Source organism: Protobothrops mucrosquamatus, unplaced genomic scaffold (assembly GCF_001527695.2).
Source record: "Protobothrops mucrosquamatus isolate PMUCROS unplaced genomic scaffold, P.Mucros_1.0 scaffold738, whole genome shotgun sequence".
Lineage (NCBI taxonomy): Eukaryota > Metazoa > Chordata > Lepidosauria > Squamata > Viperidae > Protobothrops > Protobothrops mucrosquamatus.
This window is the reverse complement of record NW_015387011.1, coordinates 370127-391812: the sequence shown is the minus strand read 5'-3', so window position 1 is coordinate 391812 and position 21686 is coordinate 370127. Positions and strand designations below refer to the sequence as shown.

The window sequence follows — 21686 nt, the reverse complement described above, 5'->3', positions numbered from 1 at the left end:
GCGGCACTCAGAGCCCTCTCTGTGGGCACATGCGGCGTCGCCCCAGTCCTAGGTCTTCAGCTGGGTTTTATAAAACCTTTTCGATTTAGACTTCCGCTGCCATGTACAAAAAAAAAAGGTTCAATCAATCAGTCAATTTCAACTTCTCGCGGAAAAAAAAAAGATCTTGCAAAGATTGAACTTTTTAGTCCCACCCAGTCTGCTGCTACCACCGCAGCCATGCCCACCCAATGGGCCACGCCCACCCAATGGGCCACACCCACCCGGCACCCGACGATGCATAAGTGGGTTTTGGGTTGCAGTTTGGGCACTCAGTCTCTAAAAGGTTCGCCATCACTGTTATATAGGCAACAAAAAATGAAACCTTGTTTCGAAGGACCATTTGGAAAAGAAGGTTTTTACATAAAATGGCAGTTAATATGTATGGTGATCTATGTTATATTGTTTATGTGCCATCTGGTCATTTTCATATGCTAATAACCACATAGATTTCTCCATGACAATATTTTCTATCTATATGGTTTTCTTGGTAAAAATACAGGAATGGTTTAGCATCATCTTTCACACTTCATGAATTGATGACTTTGTCACTGTCACCGCGTGTGGTCGTTTGTGTGCTGCTGCCCAGTTATAGCCACCTGCTTGCTTCAAGCTGGGTAGCTTGGATGAGCTTCACACCTTGAGTGACCCTACTGAGGATAAAGACTCTTAGCATGTACTGAAGTTCTTCACACATCACTCCCAGGAACATTTCCTATTACAGCCACAATGAGGCAGCACACCAGAATTGGTGTGTTTGGGGTGAGGGGCGATTATATTATGACGGTGAGGGAAAATGAAAGTAAGTGTGCTTCCCCTTTGTCTAAACTATTTTGGATGCGCGCTGCGGTTCTCTAAATATTCTCCCTTGTTTCTGCAGAGCTGGATTGGTGGTGAAAAAAATCTTATAAACGGAACACATTTCTTCCTCCATACTGTACACTAGTGTAAAAAATAATGCCATCTTCTCGGCGTTGCAACAGACCGACAGGCACCTCTCCCTTCCTCCTCGGGAATCCGGTCTTTTCTAGTGGGGGAAGGAACCCCTCGAGTCCTCGCCCAGACAGACGCTTCCTGGCGCGCAGATCAAGCCTCCCCAAAGCCCAGTGGAAAAGTCCGGTCTGGCGCTGGGAGCGTTTTGCACAGGAACAGAGCCGCGCACTCGTGCAAGAAAATACTCGGCGAAGGAGGCCAGTGCAACCAGCGTCCCTGCCTCCCTTCCCTTTCCAGCCATGGCTACCGGGAGTCCCCTGGAAACTCTGCAGTGGGCTATCACTTGCTCCATCTGCCTGAGCTACTTCAAGGAGCCGTTTCCCATCGAATGCGGGCATAATTTCTGCCAGTCGGGCATCATCCAGTGCTGGGGCCGCTCGGAAGGCGAGAACCCCTCCTGACCCAAGTGCCCCTTGGTGGTCTCGCAAGAGGAGCTTCAAGTCCAACCGGGAGCTGGGCAACGTGGTGGAAGTGACCAAGCAGCTCCGACTGGAGAAGGCCGCCACCTCGCTGGCCGGCCAGGTTTTGCAAGAAACACCGGGAGCCGCTGAAACTCTTATGCAAGGAGGACGAGATGCCCGTCCGTGTCATCTGCAGGGAATCCCGAGTGCATAAAATTGACCCCATGCTCCCCATCGAAGAGGCGGCCCAAGATTGCAAGGTAAAGGGATCCGTCGACTGGGGGAGCCCCACTCTTCGTCCAAGCAGATGGTCTTTCCCAGCTCCATCTCGAAAGGAGGTCCAAGACCCAGAACGGTGTTTGGCAACGGTAGCAACAATGGGTGAACTTGAACTCCCTCAGTCCTCCAGTCCTCCAGCTCACATGCAAGGATGCAAAGCACTGGTCTAGTGGTTAACACACCGTGCTGCCGGTCTTTGGCCCTTTTCTGTATGTAGGAGGGAAGTGAGACTGAATCCGCATGGAGACCTATTGTAAGATTGGTGGGATCTCCTTTAAAATGTTCTCCCTTTGAAGTAACCCAGACAGAAAACTAAAGTTGTAAATGCTAATTATGCTAATCACACAATCTTACTAACTAGTCTGAATGTGCCTCTCCCTTCTTTGCCTTCACCTTTAAGAGAACAAGGGAGAGTAAAGTCTCAGATATTTTCTCAAATTCCATTCTTGCTTTTGACTCTTCTTTTTCTTTTTGACAGTTCTTTTGAATTTTGGTTACTTTTGGTTACTTTAATTTCTAGTGTGCTGTTTTGCTTCATTTGCTTACTTCCCTTCCCCCCTATTTATAAACACTCCACCTAAGAGTGGCATATCAACAGCACAACCCCCCCCCCAAGGACAGCACTTAATAGCATGTCAATTGGCTAATGGTTGACGCCACAAACTGATACCACATTACTTTTATAATGAAGATACTGTTATCAATACAATTTCCCAAATAAGAGGTAATCAAAACCTTATGTTGAATTTTTTCTGTTGAACTTTTTCAGCTCTGATCAAGGTACACTTTTATGAATGTCAATATTGCTGAACTCAGTGTGTTCAGTAATGTGTGGTGTTCAAGACTGAGACATTATACAGAAATTGCAAACTGCCTTTGCAAAAACATCTAAGCGCATCCTAAACAAATATTTTCTCTCTGTTCAGAAAAAGATTGCCATCCACGTGAAAGCTCGGAAGGAAAAGAAGAGAAAAACTAAAAGAATCCAAAGAAGATTTGGAGAGCAGGAGCCAGGCTGATGAGATTGGAGATAGTTATTTCTACTACTCAGTTCTGACGTTTGCTTTGGATACATATTGCACTAAATCATGTTTGCTTAATCATGATGATAGTAAGGAAGAAGGGAGGAAAATGAGGTTGTTGCTGTAGGAGGGTGGATGAGTTCACACAACATGCTAAGCCAAAACAAAACTAATTAAATGGTAAGTTATTGGGACTTCTAATTAGAAAGGAGTCAGAGAGCAGTATTCCATTATTTATGTTATGGTACTTGGCAAGAAGCAGCATTTGTTGTGAGTTGCCCAGCAACTCTTTTAAATAAAAAAAAACTTTGTAGAATGTCATAGAATCAGCTAAACATTCTGCAGCATCTAGACAGTTTGTATTTATGCAATTGCTGTTGATAAGCTCTGCCAGGGGTGTCAAACTGGCGGCCCATGGGCCAGATGTGTCATGTGCAGGCCACGCCCACCCCAGCTCCATAAAGGCAAAAAACACCATGATAAGTCATGATACATCATGTGATGCGATCGAGTTTGACACCCATGAGCTATGCAGTTTTAAAGTGCAATGTCATGTCACCACATCACTTAGTGACAGCAATCCTGGTAGTCTCGGTTGCTGTTATAGCTCCAGGACCTTTATTCAGCCTCTTTCTTACAAGGATTGTGGTGGCAGAGCTCCCAGGCAGCCATTTTGTCTTCCCTTCTCCTTGCCTCCTGCCCAGTGATGCTGTTTAATTGGCAGCTGGGTTATCCTGACAACAGAGGAGATCAAGAAAGGAGGGGAGGGAGCATATAAGGACTTTTAATCTGTTTTTTTTAAACTTTCTATACACACACACTCCTTGATGATGGTTCAAAGTTACGACCACCACCCCAAAACTACATACATCCCTGTTTCAAAGTTATGATAGCTGCAGTGCCCCTGTGGTCATTTGCCCTTATGGCAGACTATGAGGATGTTGTAGCACTCCACATCGCTTCACCCCCATCCCACTGCAACAGGACCCCACAGTTAGAGAAAAAAAAATATTAATGTCCAAATTTTGTGCAACAAAATCGAGAATGCTGTGTGCAAGCTTTAGTTGTCCATCTGATTGCCTGTAAAGGACAATCTACAGACGAGCCTTTAAGTCCTTGCTAGGCTCTACAGTCAGTCAGTTGGATAGCTAAAGCTTGCAAAGACCCCAGTATTTATTTTGTTGCACAAGTCTCTACAGTAATTGGCTAACCTTTGGAGATGAAGTGTTTTTTTCCCCTCCAGGTCAAGAGAAAAAGTTGCAGGAAGATTTTCTTTCCTTCTTGCTTCTTTCCTCTATTCTTCAGCCTGGAGTGAAGGTAAAGTTTTTAAAAGGGATAGAGATTGGAGAGCAATCTTCTGACTTCAATTCTAATGGGCAGGCTCCATTACAGTTGTAACTCAAGGACTACATGTATAATTTGAAAGACTATTCTGCACTTTTATTATTTTTTTACTGCAAATGAAATATTAATACAATATATTATGGGGGGTTTGCAATGTTGGATATTCTGAGCCTTGTTTCAATTGGTTTACTCAACTGTGAAATATATGCCATTCAGAATCATACTGATTGCACTAGCATATAAGCCCTAGTAATAAGTGAAAAATATACATTTTAAAATATATATTTCTCAAGTATCCAATTTTGTATTACTTATGCTAATCATCTTTCCTGTTAACGTTTATTTAGAAATAGATCCTCGGTATTTTGATTTGTCTTTGTTTTGCTTCAGAATATTTAAGATAGCAACACGTTAACTGTTTTTTTTTTAAAAAAACCGTATCTTGAAACCAGGCTCTTTCAAGTCATCCTTGATTTTATTTATATGACCGGTAGTTAAAATGGATATTTGGAAAACACCACATATTTGTATTCTTCAAACCCACCACACACTGAGACAAAGGCTTGTCCATCCTAAAGAATGGACACCAAAGCATAAGAAGAGTAATTTATTGTATGCAATCCAGTGCAGTGAAGAGTGTTCAGAGCTCTACAAACAAGCAACCTTTACACAAGAGGATGGCCCAACACAGGAGAAGCAACACCACAGGGCCAGAATCAGCAGTATACCTTCATTGAAAAGAAAAAAAGACACTGTTTTGAGGACAGTTGTTGACATTTTGGACAAGGAAGATGAAAGAGGAGTGAAGGAATCCATTTATGCCAAAGTGGAAAATTCTTTCCTCAGCAGAAGTATAAGACACAACCCGTTTCCCATTTTTTATGTTGTTCTCATTAATCCCCAAGATTAAAACCACTACCAGGGGCACTAGGGAGGCCACATTTAATAACCCATCTAGAGTAAAGGATTTAGGAATATTGACATCCTAATGACTCTCTGCCCATCCAGATTAGGTGAGGAACGAAACCTGGATGACATATATGGGGCCCCCATAACCAATTTGCTCAGATTGAAGGAGTTACTTGGATAAGCAGTAAAACATTTCAAACCAGCAAGGAAAGGTCCAGTTGCCATAACTCAACTTCTAAACAACTTTACCTGGATGATTGAGAATCTTCATCAACCTATTCAAGTAGCTCCTGCCTCAAGCATAATTTGATATAATTTTGTTACTAGCTGAGAAAGGCATTGCAGTTTAGATCCATTGGCTAGAAATGGACAAAATATAAGGTATATTTTGTTGAATTAAGTTGCAGTTGTAACTAAGTTTGTTATATTGGGAAATATATGGGAATGACTTAAATATTTTTGGACTGATAGGTAAAATTATATTTGACAGCATTGTAAATAAGTTCTAGATTCATCTATATTGACTAATTTGACATTTTGTAAGTTGCCGTTCCTTTATTAAGAGTTAATAGATTTGTACGTTCAATTCAGAAAAAGTTGTGTCATTGCATTAAAATCTATTTAAATGAACATTCTTGTACATGTATTGATTAATAATATTAAGGATGCCCTTAACTGATTTGGAACTAAGATTAGAATTCAGCAGATCAAGAATCAAGTGTAGATGTTCTTAAATAGGATTCCGCAGAAATCTCTCTATGGAGATTTCAGGAGATCACATGAAATTTGCTGATCCCTGTATTAAACACTTCCATTATAGTATGGTTGCATAAGGAAGGTTTTAAGTCACAATTGACTTGCTGGGTTCACATATATATCCAGACCAAAACTAGAAATTACAATACATCAGTACAATATGGTTTAAGTGTTATGGGAACAATATCAGGCCCTGCCCTTGAATTGATACATCTGATAGTCGATTCATAAGTTCCACCCAGCTTTCTATTTCAGGATTTTGCTCTGAAAAGAACATCCAAAACATGTGCTATTTTTTTGTTGGCTCTGCAGAAAAATCATCAAGGAAACGGGATCATTCCTTTATGAATAAAAGTTGAGCTAAGTTCAATACTACATATCTAGCTTAATTACATTTATATTCCATCACAGTAATGCTGTTCTTCCATTTGCTTCATGGTTTATAAAATAACAGTGAATTGTGTTTGTATTTTAATCTATAACTCAAAGTTTACAAATATTAGGACACAAATCACAAATTAGACCATATTTTTGCTTAGCAGTGTAGGGATTGTACAAAAGGGTATTCTTGTTGTTAGCCTAATTACCGACATTTTGCTTCTGTAAACCGTGCTTGCGTTAGGGACGCCATTTTGTGAAGGCAGGAAGAACACATACACAGACCCAGAGATAAGGAAAAGAGTGGGAAAGGAATGAAATGTGATTGGCTGATATTATGTGTAGGTCCTTATGATTGGTTATTGCCTGCCTATATAAAGAAGTGCCTAACTGACCAGTGTATGGCACTTCTGAACTCAGCTGCCAGTGTTTCAGATAGTTTTCCACCCAGCAACTTCACTTGACCAAATAAAGTTCTGTTTCTCTTGGAAGCCTCTGTGTGAGTCTCCTGATTTGCCCTTTTGGAACCTCAAGTTCTTTGGGTTGCTGTTGACCCTTACAGCAGGATATGTGAAACAGACCATAAACGTCAAGGGTAGTAAATCTCAATTTTGGGTTGCTATAAGTTTAGAATTTAGTGATACAAGTTTAGTGATACAACACAATTATAATTAGCCAGCGCTCTAATGCTGCACAATGCACTTTGAAAGAAAAATATTCAGGTCCAGTCCAAGCTGGGAATAAACAAAATGGAGGCTGCTTAGGAAAGAAGGTTCAGTTTATTGAAGAACAGCAGCAACATCATGCAATTTTGAAAAAGCTGACAAAATGAAGCTGGGAACGATGGGTGTTTATACCTTCTTGGGCTTTTGTGTTTGGAGTTGTTTCTATTCCCATTGTTTTTTATTTGAGGTTCTTTCTGTTCCTGTGCAATGAACTTTGACCTGAGCTTTTGGTATTCTAATGGTGATGGGTTAATCCTATTACGTCCTAAAGGTTATATTCTGTCCTTGGGAGTCTTTTGTTTTTCTAACATCAGCTCAAACTTTCCTGGCCATCTTTCTGAACAGGATTATCAAATTTGCATTTCTACAGAGCTGGCCTGCTGAGTTTCTGCTTGGGGAAGACTAGGCTGTTTCTGCCTAAGATTTTCTATTACTCCTTTGGAGAAATATAATATTCTGCCTTTTTTTAAATATCCCCCAAAATATTTCCTTCTCTGGGTGTGTGTGCTGACTTCCTACAATACTAAAGTAAACTCTATGACAGGGCAAGCCACTGGCTTACAAAGTGAGAGCAACCACCACTCCCTACTAGCACCAATGATGTTACCCGAATTTGGATAATGAAACGTCTGCAAGCAGAGAGTACACCCAGAATCCCTCATTTCAACTCTGAGCTCCAAATAGTCCCCTTTATTGAAACTAATTCGTTTGCGATCCAAATAAGCGGACAACCGCCTCGTTAGTTTGGGGGACGCAATTTCCGGTAGCCCCAGCAGCCAGCGCGACTTAAAGCAACAGGAAATGAAATTCCAGCCAGAGGGGACTTCCTGTTCTTTTGCTCTCCCTTCCGGCGCGCGAAGCGTTACCGCCCTAACGACTCCCGTCGTCTACCTCGGCGTCGCGTCAGCCGCGCCCCTTCCGCGAGGCAGCGCGGCCAATCGGGGCTCCCGCCGGAAGGGCCTCGCGCCGTCTTCGCGAGCGGAGCGCATCGTGCGCGGTCGGCCGGCACCATGAGCGGAGGCCTGGGCGGGATGACGGCGGAGCAGCTCTTGCAGCAGAGGCTCCTCCGGAGCCGCCTGCGAGGCGCGCAGCACCCGGGCCTGTCGGTCGGCGGCCCGCTCCCACCGCCGCTGCTGCAGCCCGCCCCGCCTTGCCTGCTCTCTCCTCCTTCGCCGCCCGACTCGCCCCCGCCCGGCACGACGCCCGCCGAGATCCCCGCCGGCCCGCGCTACCCCAGCGAGACCTGGTGCTCCTTGTGCCGCGTCTACTGCCCGGATCCGGTGTGCCTCCCTTGCGGGCACAACTTCTGCACCGGCTGCATCGGGCAGCGCCTGGGCGAGCCGAAGATCAACATCTCCTGCCTGGAGTGCGGCGCCAGCGCCCGCAAAAGGAACCTCCGGCCCATCAAGCCGCCGCCGCTGCTGGCCAACCTGGTGGTGGAGAGGCCCAAGCGGCAGAGGCTCGACTCCTTTCCCGGAGCCGCGGCGGCGGCGGCGGCGGCCGTAGCCACGGTAGTCGCCCCGCCGAGCGTAGGAGTAGCACCCGCGGCGCCGTCGCCGGTGGTGACTGCCCCGACCGTCGTGCCGCCGGCGCCCGTCGTTGCAACGCCCGCCACCCCGCCACCTCGGGCCCCAACGCCGCCGACCCCTCCGCTGCTCCCTGCTCCCTCGCCGACCCCGACGTCCCCGGCCGCCCCGTCCACGCCGCCCCCGGCCCCTCTCCCCATTGCCTCCCCAACAGGGAAAAGGGCGCCCGTCGCCCTCGGAGGGGCTGGAGATGGGAACGGAGAGAGGCTGTGCGAGATCCACCAGGACGTGCTGCAGTTCTTCTGCGAGGAAGACCAAACGCCGATCTGCGCGCACTGCGACCGATCCCAGGAGCACCGCGCTCACACCATCTTCCACGTCGAGAGGGCAGCCCGGGATTACAGGGTAAGGGCGAGCCAGGGGGCCCTCCGTCTGAACGACCTTCTCTCTTCGTTTTTTAAAAAATAATTTGTTTTTAGTCTTTTTGGGTGCTGTGAAAAATTACAGATCGGGAATGCCAAATAGAAGCACCAGTGTCTGTTCAGATTGTGGTTTCCAGTTTACAATATGTTTTCCCAACATAATGTGATGATGATTTAATAGAGCCACCATTTGAGTGGACTCGATTGAGCTTACAAATTTAATGATAAATTAAAATGGTTAAAATAAAATAAAACAAGACAACCTAGACCAGTGTTTCTCAACCTTGACAATTTTAAGGCATGTGGGCTTCAACTCCCAGAATTCCACAGCCAGCATTGCTGGCTGTGGAATTCTGGGAGTTGAAGTCCACATGCCTTAAAATTGTCAAGGTTGAGAAACACTGACCTAGACTAAAAACAACTATGAAAACAGCATTACCCCTATATATCAACCCCAAGCCTAGGACCAAAGCTAGGTTTTAAGGGCTTTTTAGAATCCCAGGCTGTTCCATTTGTGTCTTTAGGAGAAGCTATCTAAAATAATTATTGACCATGATAGAAAATGCACCTTTCCTAGGTGCCATAAAATGACAACATTTAATAGAAGGTACCAGGTAATGCACAACTCAAAGGTACCAGCCAGCCAGAAACAATGGGAGAAGAATGATCCCTCAGGAAACCAGGTCCTATGCCACACAAGGTTTTAAAATTAAGAACCAGCACCTTGAATTGTGTTCAAAAGCCAACTGGCAGGCAATGCAGCTCACTAGCAGTACCGACAAGAACGCCCCATTACTGTTCAGAGCACTGTGTTTTGAACCAGCTGAAGTTTCTAGATGGTCTTTAAGGGCATTCCCATGTAAAGCACATTGCAGTAATTTAAATATGAAGTGACCAGGGTTTGAATGAATTGTAAATTGATAATATGGTCATTTAAGTGTTAATTTGACCGAGCTATCTGCTGTGTTGACAACAGGGTTATAAATAAGGGTACCCAGCAATCTCAGAAATTGTCTTCCAGATCATTGCACATGTTTGTGCAATGATCTGGAAGACATGACACTATAAGTAGTCCTCAACTTATAACCACAATTGAGCCCAAAGTTTCTGTTTCTAAGTAAGACAGTAGTTAAGTGAGTTTTGCCCCATTTTATGACCTTTCTTAGCACAGTTGTTAAGTGAATTACTGCAGTTGTTAATTTAGTATGGTTGTTAAATGAATCTGGCTTTCCCATTGACTTTGTTTGTCAAAAGGTTGCAAAAGGTGACTCTGGGACACTGCAACCGTCCTAAATATGAGCTTGTTGCCAACATACAAATGTTGATCACATGACCATGGAGGTGCTGCAACAGTAAGTCTGGAAAATGGTCATGTGCCACATTTTTCAGTGCCATTGTAACTTTGAACAGTCACTAAATGAATGGTTGTAAGTTGATGACTACTTGTATTGCTATTTATCTTTTTTTTGACCTGCTTGTTTATTATGTTCATCAAAGGATCTACTGTTTGGGCCAAGTAAAGTGACAGCAATTGCCTATCAAGCTACCAATGTTTCTCTAGTGTTCCCTTTTTATAGCACTTAAAGCTCACACACCACACACACACACACCATATACATAACAGTTTATTATATGGAATGCACAACATCTTAAATAATCATACTTCTGTTTGTAGCTTAATCTCACATATTTATTGATAGAGCTTAACATTAAGAAGAGACTGGACAGCCATTTGTCTGAAATGGTATAGGGTTTCCTGCCTGAGCAGGGGGGTGGACTAGATGACCTCCAAGGTCCATTTCAGCTTATTATTATTATTATTATTATTATTATTATTATTATTATTATTATTATTATTATTATTATCATCAGCATCATTAATTATTAATATTATTCTATGTTTCTTTGACATGACCGGGTTCAGAAGAGAAATTCTTGCTTTATTTTATTTATTTATGCTTGCTGCACTATGTTCTTACAGGTTAGCAGCATCTGATTTGACTATCTGATCATGAAAAGGCTAAGTAGCATTAGAGCTTAGTACCTAGCTGAAAGATTGTCAGAGGATCCCAGAACTGTACGCTAGGTTTTGAAAGGTTTTTAAAAAAACAAAAACCCAATTTTTGCTTCACAAATCCATGCAAGCATTTGAAAATTCAACTGTCACCAACATTAGGCTCTAAAACAGGGGTGTCAAACTCGCCACGTCACGTGACGTGTCGTGGCATATCGCGACTTTCTCCCCATTGCCGGAGCTGGGGTGGGCGCAGTTTCAGCATGACCCATCTGGCCCACGGGCCGGCAGTTTGATACCCCTGCTCTAAAAGAACATTTGCACTAGGGCCTTCTCTATTTTTAGCTGTAATGAAATAAAATCTGCAGCTGAATGAAGCATTGTGATCTCTGGTGTGCAATATCAAGGTTTTGTGTATTGTATGATTTTGGTAATCTGGGACTATGGGGTTGGGTACAGATAGAATCAGTGCCCAAGACTCTTGAATTTTGTTTAAAAAGCTAGACTTAGCTTTATGGCTGTCATCAGTTATGAAGCCTAAAAAAAACCCCAAGAGCATTCAAACTGGATTACTGAGAAGACATCAGAATTCTACTTTGTATACATATCTCTTTTGGACAGGCATTATGACACTGTTTGTAGTGAATCAGAAATATTGGCCCAACAACATTCTAACCTATATTGCAATTATCCACTATAGTATTCCTCAACCTTCTTATTCTGAAGGACCCTTGAAATAATGTTTAGGTCTCAGGTTTCCCTGCATACAAATTATTATATATATATATATCACCCAGAGTCACTCAACGAGGGAGATGGGCAGTTTCTAAATTTGACATATAAATACAATAAATATCTACAGCTAGCATTGTGTGGCTTGCAAAGTCAATTACAACCTCATGCTGAACCCCTAGCAACTTCTCAGGGACCCCAGTTGAGAAAGGCTAATCTAGTTTGTATGCAGTCCGGTTTGGTTCATTTACGGGTTAGTTTGTTGTCTGAACTAGCCAAGCGAGGTAATGTAGTTAGCCGAAGATTAGCATATTAGGTGAACGCAGGCTGCCTGTGCTGTAATGTCCAAGATCCTACTGCCTCTAATCTTCTCCCCCCTATCTCAAGCCATTTTTATTTATTCAGGAGCGGGTTAAGGCACAATTAGAATCCCTGAAGCAGGAAAAGAATGATTTGTGGAGTCAGAAGCTGACAGGCGAAAAGAAAATCCAAGAATACACGGTAGGTGCCATTACATACCATGAGCAGAGAGGTAGGGCTTGATTTTCTGAATTCCTCTTTCCCTCACGTCTCCAAAAATTCTCCTTGTGTGTTTTGATTCTCCCTTTTTTCAAAGTGTTCTATGGCCATTTCTTCTGTGTCTGCACTGTCTCTTATGCAACACCTACAAGAAGTCCTCAGTTGGGACCAGACTTTCCTTGCTAAGCAAGCTGTTGTTAAGTGAGTTGTGCCCGATTTTTACGACCTAGTTGTTGAATGAATCACTGCAGTTGTTAAGTGAAGCACATGGTCATTAAGCGAATCCCTCTTTTCCCCATTCATCTTGCTTGTTGGAAGCTGGCTAGGAAAGCTGCAAACTGGTGGTCCCACGATTCCAGAATGCTGTATAACACCAATCAGTTTTGCATTCTGCACCTGTAGCGATCTTCTGGTTACAGTTCCTCATTGGGATGGTTCACTCCTTTCTCATCCTGCCTCTTTACAGGAAAAGGTTCAAACTGAAAGGAAGGACATCGTCACTGAATTTGAACAGCTACATCAGTTCCTGAAAAAACAGGAGGAACGCCTGCTGACCCAGCTGGAAGAGCTAGATAAAGACATAGAGAAGCAGAAAGACGACATGATGACCCAAATCTCAGAGGAACTTTCTCGTCTTGGCGATGTCATCACTGAGATGGAGGTGAAGTGCAAGCAACCGGCGAGTGAGTTTTTGCAGGTGAGACTTTGCGATCTCAAAAGATCTCTCTCTTTCTGGCTTGGAGGTGAGCTTAGCAATGAGTCATAGGCCCTGGCATTGGGCTCCCAAGGTTTTTTGGATGTGAGGTTTGTGAATTCCTGGCCCTTTAGATACAGTTGGTCAAACATGAACTTGGATGTGATCCCTGTTGGAACCAGCACAAGGATTCAACTGTTTATTCCTCATGGGGGAAAATAAATAAATAAACCTACCTATTGGCGACAGTGGGGGGACAGGCCATAGACAGGTAATGGGGGCTTCTCTGAAAAGTGTGCCCCCTTCCCTTTCTACTCTGCACAGGTGCTGGCATTGGCCTTTCTGGTTGATGTGGCTGTTTTGTGGTGAAGCCAGATGAACTCAGTGGCTGTGGGTGGGAGCATTTTTCCACCCTTGCAGAGTGTTGACCTTTTCGTGGGAAGACGAAGGGGGACCTTAACTAGTCTGGTCTGTGCTCTCGTGGCGTGGTGCCCCTGGAACTTTTACAAGGAAGAGTTGGAGCTCTGGAGCTCCTCCCATTGCAGAATGCTATGACATCATAGCATTCTGCTGTTGGCAGATGTACTTCCAGGTCCCTCAGCCTGACCTGAAGGCTGTTGAGAAGCTGGCCTGGATGACCCCATTCCTTCAGGTTCATGTCGGGACCCATCGGGTATGGCTGCCATGCAGACCTCTAGTACGTACTGTCCTCCTGTTAATATGGGTTCTCTCAAGGGTGTTTGGGTTCTCGGGCTGCAGCCACTGCAGTGACGGGATGGGAATTCGATGTTGCTCCTAACATTTGGCCGACGGATGAGTGCATGCCTTCAAAGAGACAAGGGCGTGGGGGGGGGGGAAGTAACTTGGGTGTCTAGAGGACAAGTGGGGTTTCTTTTGTGGAGAAGGAACAGGAGGGTGTTGTGCCGTATGTGTGCCTGCAAAAAAGCCTGCATTTTCTGGGATCTCCTTAGGGTCTTCCTGTGGTCCACTCCGTGGCGAACATCATATGTAGCTATTCCAAGGATGTGAGGCTGGTTTATTTTTAAAAAAATCGAGCAGCACCTCCTGCGCACTTGATCTCTTGGCACAGAATCCTTTTTTGTTTTGTTTTGTTTTGTTTTGTTTTTTAATTATTTTGCAACCAGCTTTCTGATCACAAGCAACAAGGACAAGATTTTTAGGTAACCTGTGACGTGCAGAGAATCTCTCTGAGGCACAACGGGTGATGGTGAAGAGGCACCGTGATCCTGGGACACGGGGCATTGCGGGGCGGGGGCCCTTTGGCGGTCCTTCCTTCTGGGCCTGGCCTTGTCAAAGCAAGGTGCAGTTGCCCCGGTTGGGCTGAAGTAAAGCCGTGCCCTCCTCTTCATTAGGTGTGCCTACCAGACAGCCCACTTAGAGGTCATGTGGGTGGTAAAGCAAGGTGTAGCTGGTGGGCAGGCCTCGGAGGGGGCGCAAAGCCAGCCTGCTCACTGGCAGAAAGGGTGGGCGGACAGTTCGGGGAGGAGAAGGCTGCTGAAAGAATTAGGGCAGCCCTTCTCCTCAGAGAACCAGTTACAGCACCAGGGAGAGCAACGTGGCCCGAAGGCTCCCGTGTGTAACCGGAGCATCCCCCACCTCTTGTCTTGAAGCAAACCTCCGATGTTCCACCTCAGGGATCACAGGTAAGAGCCTGAGGGTGACTGGGGGGGCAGGCTACTTCCCCCTGCCTTGTAAGCACCAGAGGCTAGAACAAAGCTTCCACCTGTCATGCCTTGGACAGCGCTCACGGAGTCCTCTGCAGCCCAAGACCGAGGGTGCTGAGGCATGCTCCCCATTAGCCAGCGATAGACTGCAGGGGTGGAGCATTGTGGTGCTTAGTGCCTTTTTTTTTTCTTTTCTCTTTTTGTCTTCTAGGACATTAAAAAAAACCTGGCCAGGTACGTACGGTTCTCCTCCTTTCCCTTTTCCACGGGGAGGGTTTTCCATTCTAAAGCACCATCCTTGGGCTTATAGAAAAAAGGGAGGTCATGCTCGGTGCTCTTACATTCTCTGATAAAATTGGGGCAATCAAGGTGCTTTCAGAGGGGTGTGTGTCACATTAGTGGGAGTAGCTCTGATCTTGCAGGGAAAGTGGGTGCAAGTGCTTAGCTGCCATAAGAAGAGAAAAACGGTAACTGACAAAGCAAGAAGAATTATTTTTAGAATACTGGAGCCGCCACACTAAATGCTAATGAACGGAGCACAATGTATTATTAATTCTCCAGGGTACATATTGTCAAAACAGATGTTGGAGCTTTGCAGAAAAAGTCCAGTAGTTTCTATTGCTGGTGTCATTTGGCACCACTCAAAAACCTGTCATCTGAAGCAATTATGTCAGCTTGCACACTTGAAGTGGGAGTTAGCATTTCTGGAGCAAGAAAGGCAAATATATAAAAAGTGAGATGCTAGAATCTGGTATGCACTAATGCTTCGTTCCTTGGATTAGGACACTAGGCTAGTATGTTCTTCTCAGTGTAGTCCTTAAGAAATGCACAAGAAAAATGCAGAACGTGACAAATTTGAACTTTTTTCATAAGTGGTATAAATATGCTCTTTAAAAAAATTCAGATGCACCGCAGAACAGTTCCCATCAGCTGAGGAGGCGACATCCAAGCTGGGAGACCGACTGGAGCTGTTGTCACGAAAAGGGGTGGTTCTGAAGAAAACTATGAATAGATTTCAAGGTATGCAAAAGTGATTAAATAATAGTAATCTCTAATTGCTAACCCAGGATAATGTGGGTCTGGTTAATTTTTTAGAGACTATACTCATCCTAAGACATTTTGTGTGCTATTTATTTATAAATAGGCTGGTCTTTAAATCTTGACATAATGTGTTGAGTGGCAGCTTAGAGAGGAGGAGACCCTGTTTTACTTCTAAAATTATGTGATAAGCAGTGAGGGCAAGGAAAAGTAGGATAATATATAAGTAGGATAATATATACCAGTGATGGCGAACCTTTTAGAGACCGAGTGCCCAAACTGCAATGCAAAACCCACTTATTTATCACCGGGTGCCAGGCGGGCGTGGCCCACTGGGTGGCTGTAGCTGTGGTGGTCATGGCAGACTGGGTGGGTGTGGCCAAGGTGCGTATGATCACCTCAATGTTGCTTGTGGGGAGAGACACGTGGGGGCCAGGCAGGATTGGAGGAGATCCAGGGGGACTCTGGCAGGTGGGGCGGTGGGCAGGAGGCTCGTCCTGCAGGGTGAGGTGAGGCAGGGCAGGGCAGGGGTGCCATTGTCGCAAGGTGAGGCAGGGGCCGGGGCGGCGGCTGCCTGACCATCGGCCCCCGCACATAGAGGTCAGCGAGCGCATGGGTGCTGGGATGCATCCAGCCACGTGGGACCTTGGCGAGTTAGCAGGCGGCTGGTTGAAGAGGGACGGTTGCCATCTCGGGCATGGCGCGCGTGCCCACAGAGAGGGCTCTGAGTGCCACCTCTGGCACGCATGCCATAGGTTCGCCACCATTGATATATACACACAATATATTAAAATGACATGACCAATGGAAGCGTTAAGTTGAAAGGTTAAGTCAGAATATGATGCAGGCAGAAGCTGCTGTGGGAAAAGAATAACATCAAAATGGTTCTCTAAGCTGGACGTGCTGAGGAAATAAATATGGAGGGAAAATAAAATTCAGCTATTAGAAGCCATTCAATGGACAGCTAGAGTGAGGGAATCAAGTTATCAGATCTACTCTGCTAAAAGCAAGCTGTGTCGAGTATACTTTCTTTGGAAGATAAAATAATGCCTTACTAACAGATTGACCATTGATGGAGGTAAACCAATTATTTATTTAGTGTATGGCAGTGTTTCTCAACCTTGACAATTTTAAGGCATGTAGACTTCAACTCCCAGAATTCCACAGCCAGCAATGCTGGCTGTGGAATTCTGGGAGTTGAAGTCCACATGCCTTAAAATTGTCAAGGTTGAGAAACACTGGTGTATGGCATACAATGTCAGGGAAATCTACACATGCTAGGTACATAGTGCAGTCCTGACAGCCTAGATTGCTAGTTCATGTTTTTTTGTGCTTGCACCTCTATTCTTGGTGCATTATGGGTGGGGGAGAGGGAAACTAGCTTTATACTAATTAACTAGTTGCACTCGGGTTGCTGGCTCTTATGGGCTCCGCCAGGTGTCAGTGTCAGATCTGTCATCATACCTCCTCAGCCTTGCTTCACTTTGATGGCATCCTGCCATGAAAAGGGGGGTATATAAGAAAGGGGGAATGACAGGATCCAGAATGCCAACATGTGACAGGTGAAAGATCCAAGGACACGGGCATGAGAATGGAATGCAAACGCACGTCAAAAAGGTGCCAAACTTTAGAACTGTTACCAAAACACCTAGTTTGAATATCATCGGACATTTAACAAAATGAACCAAGGGGGCCTGGGAGAAGGGAAAAATCACTGGGTTTACGCGGTAATATTCAGACCTGGCTTTACTTACGCTGTAACCACTTGGCTTTAGTAAAAGTATACCTTTTCCTACGAATGGAGTCAAGGCTGTTTCTTTCTAAATGCCCAAACTGGGACAGGGCTGACAGCTGGCTTCCACTTTCGGGATACATGAACGCAGTTAAGTTTTTCCCAGTGAGGTGGCTGGTTTTTTTCCACTGAAGTCCTATTTATCTACTCGCAATATTGCATGCTTTTGAATTGCTAGGTGGGCAGGGGGCTAGGGATTGAGTGAGAGGAGCTCCGCCTGTCTTACAGAGCCGGGCTTGAACCGCCGGGATGCAGACCATTTCTGTCCGGCAGTTCCACCATCATTAAGCCACTGCACCACCATGTCTCTCTGGTTTTACTGGTTAATCAGTAAACTCGGTTTTCTCTACGTTTGAGGAGCTAACTTTTGACAAATGCCTGCTTTCTCTAGATAATGTGACATATGCCATCGAGAGAACAGAAACTCTGAGATCACTGAACGATAAAGGTGAGTTTTTGGGAAACCTCTGTTGGGTTTGTAAGTGTTTCTGTGTTTTTACCTTGTTTCCAACGAAATCTGCTTCAGCTACTGAGGATATATTGCTCATGCAGAGTGGGAACATGGCTTGCTTTTATTCCAGCACTGTGTGTAACTTAATCAATGCGAAAGTCTTAGCAAGTTATTCGTTTTGCATTCGCAATGATTTTGTAGAGTATTTTGCCAAAGGGCTAATGATTGCAAGTTTATTAAGGAAAGAAAATCAAAACTGTAAATCCAAGGATTAGAAACAGTTTGAAGCTGGAGATTATAAAAAAAAACTCTGAATTCTTTTAAAGTGTTGTGTAGAACTTCCTTTTAATTTTTAGTCATCAGCAGATTGGCGCCTTGATTCCCCCCCCTCTTTCTCTTAACTGTGTGAATGAGACAATTAAAAAAAAACTCTGCAAGATTGCATATCTGAGACATATGGCAGATTTGTGAATGAAAAGTACTCTTTGGAGATTTTATTTCCCTAATCTGTGAGGTAGCTGTTCTTTAATTGTAATACTCAAGAGTCTCGGTTGTATGGCTCTTGGGCATAACAAACCCTTGTCCTTTGCTTTAACCCAGTGGTGGAGAACCTATGGCACGGGTGCTAGAGGCGGCACTCAGAGCCCTCTCTGTGGGCACGTGCGTCGTCGCCCCAGTCCTAGGCCTTCAGCTGGGTTTTATAAAACCTTTTCGCTTTAGGCCTCTGCCGCCGTGTGCAAAAAAAAAAAGGTTCAATTAGTCAATTTCAACTTCTCGCGGAAAAAAAAAGATCTCGCAAAGTTGGAATTGATTGATTGAACTTTTTAGTCCCACCCAGTCTGCCATTACCACCGCAGCCACGCCCACCCAATGGGCCACGCCCACCCAATGGGCCACGCCCACCCAATGGGCCACGCCCACCTGGCACTCGATGATGCATAAGTGGATTTTGGGTTGCAGTTTGGGCACTCAGTCTCTAAAAGGTTCGCCATCACTGCTTTAACCTATTGATCCATCTAATTCCACCTGATGGCTCTCTTAAGATCTTGGCAGAGAGCTCTCACAACCCTGGAACCACCTTAACTCGAGATGCAGGGATTCTGTGGCTCAGTAGATAATAGTTTTACTTGTTTTTATTTATTTATTCATATTTTTGAACCGCCTGGGGGATTTATGCAGGTAACCTGCTGATTACATGCTGATGTGATTTCTGGGCATCTCAGGCCAAGGTAGAGTTGCAGTGTACGTGAATTTTGGGGAAGCTGCCAGGAATAGCTACTAGTGATACAGAGAGAGATGTAGTGATGCTGAGACAGAAGCAAGCCTCAGTACTGGAAGGAGATCGAGGTGCTGACAAATGTTGCTTCTTTCTGCTCACAGGAATTCCAACTCTTGATCCGGATTTCTCAAGTGCTCTTCTGCCCCTGGACCAAAGAAATGCAGGAGACGGAGAATCTCAGCACAGGCTGCCTGCCTTACATTATGTCCCTGACACTCCCCAAAGATTGGATTCCAGGGCTCTGGTTCTGGGCTGTGATGGGTTCACCTCTGGGAGATACTTTTGGGAATTGGAAGTGGGCGATGGGGAATTCTGGGCAGTGGGAGTCACCCGAGATCCTTCCAAGAAGAAGGGGATGATGGACTTCAGCCCAGAGGAAGGGATCTGGGCTGTGGGGCTGTGGAAGGGCCAACATTGGGCCCTCACTTCCCCTGTTACGGCCTTGTCCCTGAGCAAACACCCCCAAAGAATCCGAGTGTCCTTGGACTACGTGGGGGAATGTGTGACCTTTACCGATGCAGACACGGAGGACCCCATCTTCACGTTCCCACCAGCCTCTTTTAATGGGACACGTGCCCATCCTTTGCTGTGGGTAGTAGGTTTTCCAGCCCAGACTGTGTTTCTGAGGCGTATGGGTGTAAAATACCCAGTTGGGATACACGAGATGGATATAATGAGTCCATAATTTTTAGTTTATCCATATAACCCAGAGAAAAATTACAGATCTCTAAACCTGCCAGATCAGAGCAGGGTGTTGAGCCATTTTGATTTAAAGTAATTGGAAAGATTGTTTGTTTTTATCTCTGCCCTTGTGTTACTGCAGAATGTGATAGGGAAGCAGAACGGCTCTCCTTGCACACCAAGGCCTTAAGACTGTTGCCCGGGGGAACAATGGAAGAATTGAAAAATAAAAATAAAAAAGTAGGCTGGCTTGGCCTTCCTGGCATAAATATCCCTTTTAGGACATCCTCTTTTACCAAGGGATCAAGATGACCCCTTTCTAGCGCTAGGCTCGAACTTTTTCATTTTGAATTTTTTTAAAAAAAAAATTAGCTATTAAATTTTGCATTTTTAGCTCCTCTTCAATCAGTTCACATTTTGCATTTTAATGATTTTACTTTAAAAACGAGTGCATGTGTTTCGGCTGCAATGCCTAGCAGCATGTTTTCCTTTAACTCTGTCCTTGGGGATGAAAAAATTGTTTTTGAGTACCATACGTAAATTCGGCCATCCCTGGGTCAGAGGTCCTAAATTGAAGCACTGAGTCTTGGCATCTATGATGGCAGTTTTGACTGGGCCGTCCTTCCTCTACACCAGGGGTAGGCAACCTTGGCTCTTTTATGACTCGTGGACTTCAACTCCCAGAATTCCTGAGCCAGCCATGCTGAGGGGAAAGAGAGAGGTTTCCAAGCTGAGCCATTCTGGCTCAGGAATTCTGGGAGTTGAAGTCCACGAGTCATAAAAGAGCCAAGGTTGACTACCCCTGCTCTACACTGTAGGTTCTTGTCTTCTCTATTGCTGCCGTTCTCTGAAACTTGATAATAATCTTCCCTGTCTTCAGTCTGATCTTGGAGATGCAATGGACAGATGTCTGTGTCCTAATGATAATCTGGATACTCTGATTTTAAAGATGAAATGCAATGTCTGAAAGATACGTAAAAGGAGCCCTGGGGTTATGGTTGATGCCTACGGAATATAAAAATCATAATAAAGACTGTTAGTATGTTCTTTGGTATAGTTCATATTCTGTTTTTGTAGCGTCTCTTTTCTGTATTCCATATTTTTTTTTTTGTAAAATTTTGCCATGTCTGCTCATTGAGCACAGCATGTTTCTGTAAGAAGGAGCAAGTATCCAAAATAAAGCTGTGGGTTTTTTAAATCATAATTTTGAGAAAATAAAGGCCCAATTTTAATAACACTATCTTTCAATCCTATGCTTAGCTTAGTTCCGCCCAACACCAGGCAAGAGTATTATCCAATGATTTTGGTTGACTGCAGTGGCTTCTGCTTCAGTAAAATGGAACTTTAGAAGTTGAAAAGACCCTGGTGTGTATCAATTATATTTCCTCACTTTTGAGAGTGGATTACAACTCCCAGCTGACCTAGTTGATCTCAGAAAAAGCCAAGCATGATTTGGATGGAAGATCACCAGTGGCTAAACTGGGAAGTGAAAAGAAAATTGAAGCAAGCTATCTCGATAGGTTTGCCAAGGAAATTAGAGTATTTATTATACTGTAGATAAAAAGCAGAGTTGAATTTGAGACAAGATAGTCAGTCTCCCTTTTAATTGTGAAGAAAATGGGGGAATCTAAACAAGGTATGAACCTTGGCTGTAGTCTGTCAATTGAAGCAGCCTTTTCCAGCCTTGCACATCTGGATGTGTTAGAACGGACACCATTCTTCCATGGTAGTGGAGGATGGGAATTGGAGTCCAGGTTACCTGTAAAACATTAGCTGGCAAACTGCATTAAACCATGGGCCTTTTGGCTGGTATTTATGAGGTACGGCTTTTCTCGCTTCAGGTGTGCGAGTCATTTGTTTTATTTCTTGCTCATGCAGTCATGGAACTGAAATACGCTGATGTCATCTCATACATATTATGGGATGGACCAGGGGTCAGATTTTTGCTTGGGAGTGAACGAAAAATGTCAACAAATGACTTGCTTTCTGCTTGCTGAGCTCAATCTG

General features: G+C 44.5%; 1 pseudogene; it reads left to right on the top strand.

Annotated features, from left to right (window-relative positions):
- Positions 1 to 1271: 1271 nt before the first annotated feature.
- LOC107289634 lies at positions 1272 to 19794 on the top strand (annotated as a pseudogene).
- The last annotated feature ends 1892 nt before the right edge of the window (positions 19795 to 21686 follow it).